This window comes from Nycticebus coucang, chromosome 2 (assembly GCF_027406575.1).
Source record: "Nycticebus coucang isolate mNycCou1 chromosome 2, mNycCou1.pri, whole genome shotgun sequence".
Taxonomy (NCBI): Eukaryota; Metazoa; Chordata; class Mammalia; order Primates; family Lorisidae; genus Nycticebus; species Nycticebus coucang.
In genome coordinates, this window is record NC_069781.1 from 77,883,528 (window position 1) to 77,891,957 (window position 8,430).

General features: G+C 39.3%; 1 pseudogene; it reads left to right on the forward strand.

The window, feature by feature from the left end:
• Positions 1-5,196: 5,196 nt before the first annotated feature.
• On the forward strand, positions 5,197-6,264 carry LOC128568360 (heterogeneous nuclear ribonucleoprotein A3-like; annotated as a pseudogene).
• Positions 6,265-8,430: the final 2,166 nt, after the last annotated feature.

An 8,430-nucleotide genomic window follows, 5' to 3' on the forward strand; every position in this document is an offset into this window, starting at 1 on the left:
TGATTACAAATAGGCAGGAAATTAGCATGAAGGAATTTTTCCGTATCTTACCTCTAAACACGGTATCCATCACTAATTTATCATATTAGACTGGGATCATATTAGAATAGCCTGTAACTCTTTATTACAGTGAAAAAAATTGCAAGTAATTTTGAAAGGCCTCAAAGCCATCTTCTCAAATTGCAGCCTTTTGGAAAATAGAGGAATATGATTCAAATTGTATATTACACAATAAGATGAAGACGTGGAAATTTTCTGAGGGTGCTTGGTTGGAACAAGCTTACAAAATATTTACAGTAACCAGAATAATCAAATTATTTTCCTGTAATCAGATAACTTTTGACTTCAGTTGAGTGGTCACTTGGTAAAGGAGAAACTATGTTTGCAAATCAAATATTGAATGTGACGTAGACTGGACAAATTTCCAACTTCCTGAACCTAAGTGACCATAGCTGTGGTCACTGAATAGCCCTCAAAGATGTAAGCAGTGTCTTTCCTTTAAAAAAATGTAGATTTAAATTCATGCTATTTTTAATCAAAAGCATTTGATGGTCATTAATTACATGTTTGTCAGAAACTCTAGGCCATTTAAAACATTGTTCTTTAAACCACAGTATCACATTCAAGTGCACTGCAAGTCCACGGTGGGTTTTATTGCACTTTGACTTCACCTTTCCCCAGTGTCAGGCGATTCAGTTGCATGTGAGCTGACAAGCATCAGTAATGCAGAGTCAGTGGGGTATGACAGACAGTGGGGTCTGCGACTTTCAAATATGTGGGCAGCCGTATTTCAGGGGGCAGACCCCAGCAACGGATCTGCTTTCATTTACTCGTGCATGAATGCTTTGGTCCCAGGGCTCAGTTATGGAGTTTGACATCTCCCAAGGTGCTCCAGAAAGCCAAATCCAGGCAGAAATGTGCCAAATGACAACTTAATCACAACCAGAAGACACGGCATTGTGCAGCTGGCCAGTGTAGGCATCCCCTGCCCAAAACTCAGTCTGCCCCTGCATCACTTACAGGAGGCAGAAGGCAAGCTGGTGGGGACTGCCTAACAGGAAGGGGGCCACACAGGTCCAGCTTCCAAACCTATGGAAAGATGAGAGCCAGGTACACATCAGGAGGTGCCATAGAGTTGGAGTCCTTGGCTCTGTCCTTGAGGGCTGCTCCCAGTAGGGACCCAGTCTCTGCTGTTCTCCTAGCTTGACACGTGGACACAGTAGGCATGCTCCGTGGCCCCACACTTCCTCTCTCTGTCCCTTTGCTCCCACTTATCCCACCTCCAGAGAACCCTCCTCTTCTGCCACAGCTGCAGGCCTGCTGAAGCACAACCTGGATTTCAAGGTTCAAGCTCAAATTCTATCTCTACCAAGAGCTTTCTTAACAGAATCCAAATGTCACGTGGGGTCTCTTTCTGCTCCTATGTAAAGTTCACCTTGGTCAGTTTCCAGTTTCTTACCCCAGGCTGGGTGAAGGCTTCCCCTTCACATTCATGACTTCCTAGGACATATCGGCCTGTTTCACTCTACTGCCTGCGCCTTGCATCTAACTATCTCCAATCTGCCCCTACGGGAGGACACACAGCTCAGTCTCGGACAAAGGATTTATAGTAAGCGTTTCATAACCTTTGTAGGCATTGTTGAAGATTTAGCACTTCATAGGGAGGGATTATGCTGAGAAGCATGCAAACTTGCATCATCTCCTGGCCCTGGGTCAAGTTTCCCCTCTCCTGCTCTTTCTCCTGCTCCCCCATACTCCCTTTTTCTCTCTTTTTCTCACTCTCCCTCCCCCTTCCTTCTCTCACTCCTGTGTCCTCCTCTCTCTTCCTCCTCCTGCAGCTTCCTTCTTCCCCCCACCCCTGCCCCACCAACACCAACAAATTTCTTGCTTTGTCCAAAGCAGGACAATGCATTCAGGACACTTGAGATCTCAGTTTCCATCTAAACTGATGTGCCAGGAAATTTCTTTTGAAATAGTCACAACATTTACTCTGGACCAAATTCTTCTGAGAACAATTGTCACTAATTGTGTTGCCTTCAGAATTATCCCTCCAAAACGTTCACGTTGTATTCCTGTATTCTGTTGATTCTTATAGAATAATGTATACATACTCTATTTTGTGTGTGAGGTTTTTACATATATGGTTTATTCTTCATATTATTTGGGGATCTCTGGAAAGCACAAACCACATGTACATATATTCACTTTTATACTCCCTTAAAGTACCTGGAACTGTGTCAGAAAGAGTGTGGGTTCTTACAAGTTAAAACCAACTAGCTGAGTTTTAATTGAAGTGGATTCACAGAAGTAAGTTTAAACACCATCAGTACCACCCATGTAATTAGAATCCAAGTAGATAGACGAGGCACAGATATATTTTAAAGAAAGTAGTCAAATCCACTATTGAACACACTCATAGAGGTTTTGTTCAAATAATTCATTTTTCATATTAAGCCAGAAGCTGATTATTCATTATGGTTTAACACTGCTTCATAAATTAGAAATTGTTTTCTCTGATTTCTTTTAATATGATAAACTGTCATATTTTATGCCTAAAAATGCCAGCATCTGAAGGCTTTCTGGATTGATTTCTATTATATGTTGCTTCTCGTGATATCTTTTCCCCCTCTAAATATGTAGTGAACCATAACGGTAACGTTATTATTTTCTTGAATGGAATGAAAGTTCTGTCCTCTAGTAGGGATTTGCATTTGCTTCCGTCAGGAGCTGGGGTTGGAGTGGAGGGGATGGGGGAAGGGTGGGGCCACTTTAAACTAGATTCTTAAGTTTTTGTCAGACCATTCAAGTAATGTGTGTTCAGACTGAAAATAAAAATAAAGAATGTTGGGCAGCGCCTGTGGCTCAGTGAGTAGGGTGCCAGCCCCATATATGGAGGGTAGTGGGTTCAAACCCGACCCCGGCCAAACTGCAACAAAAAAATAGCCGGGCATTGTGGCGGGCACCCATAGTCCCAGCTACTGGGGAGGCTGAGGTAAAAGAATCGCCTAAGCCCAGGAGTTGGAGGTTGCTGTGAGCTGTGACGCCACAGCACTCTACCGAGGGTGATAAAGTGAAACTCTGTTTCTAAAAAAATAAAAACAAGGGAGGCTTGTGGTTACAACTTTTCAGGAACTACTACTTGTCTTCTTCTGCTCAGCACCTGATTGTATCCAGTCCTGATTGTACAAATGGGAGCAAGTTGGGAGAAAGGTTTATTTTTAGTTCAACTTTATATTGAAGATCAACAAATCCCAAGCAAGAAAACTGAAAAGGAAACCACACTTAGATAATTAAGAATACCCAAGCCTGTGAGAAGATTTTAAAAGCAGTCCAGAGAGATAAGATGGATTATATTCAAGGAGGGTAGCTGTTAGATAAAAAGGTACAATGGAAGCCAATAAAAGAGCAATATATGTTCAATGTGCTCAAAGAAAACAGTCACTAACCTCAACTTCCATACCGAGAAAAATAGCCTTCAAAAATGAAGGTAAAATAAAGACATTTTCAGACAAACAAACACTAAGTGAATTTGCTACCAAAGAAAGAAATGTTAAAGGATGCTAAGTAGAAGGAAAATGATCACAGGTGGTAAGTTACAGACATATAAAAAATAAGGAACAAAGAACATGAGTAATACATGGGTAAAATTAGACAGACTTGGACCACAGACATGGACCACATTAAATAAAAGTGATAAAGTCTGGCAAGGTTAAGAATAAGCAGGATTGTTTTCTTTCTTCTTGTTGATAAGTTTGAGTTATCTGTAGACTCTAGTTATCAGCTCAGCTCTTTGTCAGATTCATACAAATAATCCCATTTATAAGTGGGCAAGAGACTTGACCAGAAACTTCTCTGAAAGACAGATAAATGGCCACCCATGAAAAAATGCTCATCATCCATAATCATCAGAGAAATGTAAATCAAACCCACCCTAAGATATCACTTTCCCTCAGCAAAAATAGCTCACATTACAAAATCCCAAAACTGAAGATGCTGGCATGGATGTAGAAAGAAGGGAATACTTTAATGCTGCTGATGGGATTTCAAACTAATATAAACTCTATGGAAAGAAGTATGGAAAATCCTCAAAGAGCTAAAAGTAGACCTTCCATTACTAGGCATCAACCAAGAGAAAAAAAAAAAAACATTTTACCATAAGGACATTTGCACTAGACCACTTATTGCAAATAAATCAAAATTGCCAAAACATTTAATCAACCCAAGTGCCCATCAACCTATAAATGGATTAATAATATGTATTACCATGGAATATTATTCAGCCATAAAAAGATGGAGACTTTACATCTTTTGCACTTAACTGTATGAACATTCTTCTTAGTAAAGTATCACAAGAATGGAAAAGCAAGTATCCAATGTTCTCAATACTAATATTAAGCCAATAGATAAACAACTACACACCCACACGAGAGAAAAACACAAGTATATTCAAGTGGGGGGAGGGAGAAGGGAAAGGGGAAAAGGGAAACTGGAGGGGAATTAGTAAGCTCTCATCTAATGGGCACAATGGAAGGGTATACAGCACAACCCCTGGGTGAAGGGCTCAACTACAATTTGAACTTTACCTTAGAAACACAAACAATGTAACCTAATCATTTATACCCTCATATCAATCTGAAATTTTTTTAAAAAAGAATAAACAAAAACAAAATACACAACAACAATAGCATAGAATTCAGAGTAGGGGAAATAGAGTTACTGTTTTCTAAATGGCCTTGCTTTGTTTGAAAAACAGTAAAGATAATGATTGATTTTAGACATTGATAAGTTAGGTATGCATGTACTAATTTCACAAGTAATCACTAAATTAGTAGAAACAGAGTCTAATAAAAGAAAAAGATGAAATGAAGAAATCAACTCAAAAAAAGTTAATAAAAAAAGATAAAAATCAGATTAATAGCATAAAATAAGATGACAGATATAAAATCAAATACAGGATATATAAGTAATTACAATAAATGTAAATAGACTATATGCTATAATTAAAATGAAAAAATTGCATACTGACTTTTAACAGAAATGGTAACATAAATGATTTTAATTTTCACTCAGTGTATTAGCAAAAGAAAAAACTAAAATTATCAATAATCACACTTTTCAGAGAACATTTTGCACTCTAAATATTTTGTTGTATAGATATATTGAACTTGAGTTGGAAGAGGCGAGTCCGGTCTCAAAATGGAGGGCCATGATCCAAAGGAAACAGAGCAGTTGAGAAAACTGTTTATTGGTGGTCTGAGCTTTGAAACTACAGATGATAGTTTAAGAGAACATTTTGAGAAATGGGGCACACTCACAGATTGTGTGGTAATGAGAGATCCCCAAACAAAACGTTCCAGGGACTTTGGTTTTGTGACTTATTCTTGTGTGGAAGAGGTGGATGCAGCAATGTGTGCTTGACCACACAAGGTTGATGGGCGTGTTGTGGAACCAAAGAGAGCTGTTTCTAGAGAGGATTCTGTAAAGCCTGGTGCCCATCTCACAGTGAAGAAAATTTTTGTTGGTGGTATTAAAGAAGATACAGAAGAATATAATTTGAGAGACTACTTTGAAAAGTATGGCAAGATTGAAACTATAGAAGTTATGGAAGACAGGCAGAGTGGAAAAAAGAGAGGATTTGCTTTTGTAACTTTTGATGATCATGATACTGTTGATAAAATTGTTGTTCAGAAATACCACACTATTAATGGGCATAACTGTGAAGTGAAAAAGGCCCTTTCTAAACAAGAGATGCAGTCTGCTAGATCGCAAAGAGGTCGTGGAGGTGGATCTGGCAACTTTATGGGTCGGGGAGGAAACTTTGGAGGTGGTGGAGGTAATTTTGGCCATGGTGGAAACTTTGGTGGAAGAGGAGGATATGGTGGTGGAGGTGGTGGCAGCAGAGGTAGTTATGGAGGAGGCGATGGTGGATACAATGGATTTGGAGGTGATGGTGGGAACTATGGCGGTGGTCCTGGTTACAGTAGTAGAGGGGGCTATGGTGGTGGACCAGGATATGGAAACCAAGGTGGCAGATATGGTGGTAGAGGAGGATATGATGGTTACAATGAAGGAGGAAATTTTGGAGGTGGTAACTATGGTGGTGGTGGGAACTACAATGATTTTGGAAATTATAGTGGACAACAGCAATCAAATTATGGACCCATGAAAGGGGGCAGTTTTGGTGGAAGAAGCTCGGGCAGTCCACATGGTGGTGGTTATGGATCTGGTGGTGGAAGTGGTGGATATGGTAGCAGAAGGTTCTAAAAACAACATAAAAGTGCTACAGTTCTTAGCAGGAGAGAGAGCGAGGAGTTGTCAGGAAAGCTGCAGGGTACTTTGAGACAGTCGTCCCAAATGCATTAGAGGAACTATAAAAATCTGCCACAGAAGGAACAATGATCCATAGTCAGAAAAGTTACTGCAGCTTAAACAGGAAACCCTTCTTGTTCAGGACTGTCACAGCCACAGTTTGCAAAAAGTGCAGCTATTGATTAATGCAATGTAGTGTCAATTAGATGTACATTCCTGAGGTCTTTTATCTGTTGTAGCTTTGTCTTTTTCTTTTTCTTTTCATTACATCAGGTATATTGCCCTGTAAATTGTGGTAGTGGTACCAGGAATAAAAAATTAAGGAATTTAAAAAATATATATATATTTTGTTGTATAACAGAATCCCAAAACTATAGATGTTGATGTGAATGTGGAGAAAAGGGAACACTTTCTGCACAACTGATGGAAATGCAAGCTAATATGTTCCTTTTGGAAAGAAGTTTGGAGAACACTTAGGAACTAAAAGTAGACCTGCTGTTTAATCCTGCAATTCCTCTACTAGGTATATATCCAGAAGATCAAAAATCACTTTACAACAAAGATATTTGCATCGGAATGTTTATTGCAGCCCAATTCATAATTGTCAAGTCATGAAAGCAGCACAAGTGCCCATTGACCCATGAATGGATTAACAAATGGCGGTATATGTACACCATGGAATATTACACAGCCTTAAAAAAAATATGGAGACTTTACCTCTTTTATGTTTAAATGGAGCTGGAACAGATTCTTCTTAGTAAAGTATCTCAACAATGGAAGAAAAAGTATCCAATGTACTCAGTACTATTACGAAACCAGTGTATAATCACCCACTCTTTCATATGAAAGATAAAACACATGGCTCAATGCCCATAGCATATTGGTTATGGCGCCGACCACAAGCATGGAAGCTGGTGGGTTCAAACCCAGCCCCAGGCCAGCTAAACAACAATGACAACTTCAACAAAAAATAGCCAGGCGTTGTGGCGGGTGCCTGTAGTCCCAGTTACTCCGGAGGCTGAGGCAAGAGAATCGCTCAAGCCCAAGAGTATGAGGTTGCTGTGAGCTGTGATGCCACAGCGCTCTACCAAGGGCAACAAAGTAAGACTCTGTCTCAAAAAAAAAAAAAGAAAGAAAGAAAGAAAGGTAAAACACAACTATAGCCCAGGATGAAGGGGGGCAGAGGATGGGGAAGAGAGGGGAGAGAGAAGGGAGGTTGGATGGAGGGAGGGTAAATGGGGGAACCACACCTATGGTGCATATTGCAAGGGTACATGTCAAATCTATTAAGTGTAGAGTATAAATGTCTTTTTGTTGTTGTTCTTGAGACAGAGTCCTGCCCTATGCCCTGAGCAGAGTGCAATGGCATCACAGCTCACTGCAACCTCAGACTCGGGCTGAGCCTCCAGAAGCCACTGGGATTACAGGCACTCACCACAGTGCTCGGCTGAGTTTTTCCATTTTTTTAGGAGTCTCACTCTCGTCAGGCAGGTCTCAAACTCCTGAGCTTAAGCAATTCTCCCTCCTCCGCCTCCCACAGTGCTGGGATTACAGGCGTGAGCACCATGCCTAGGTGAGAATATAAATGCCTTAACACAATAATTAAGTAAGGTGAAGGCTATGTTAACCAGTTTGATGTAAGCACTCCAAATGTATATAAAATCAGCACATTGTACCCCATAAATGCATTAATGCATACAGATATTATTTAAGAAAGAAAGAAAGAAAAAAATTAATCCAGCAACTACTGAAATTCAACATGAAAGAAAAAGGATTTGAATTAGGAGATGAGGAGAGAGAAACAATGATAGCCATACAAGAGAAAGCAATAAACTACAGGATATGGAAATTTCTTGAATACATGTGGGGAAAAGAAAAATATAAAATACAAAGATCATCTATAACTATATTCTTGACAAAGCTTTGATTTTGTTTCAAAATAAAAAGTGCCTTTAAATGAAAAAATAAATAAATAAATATTTTGTTGTTCATTCTTCTAATTTTTACCAAAATCAAGCATACATCTGTATACTGAAATAGTAAGATAGATGTTTTGCAACATTTTTCTCTTACAAATATCATAGATATATTTTATATAAAATGTTCTCAAGGGTTGGTATA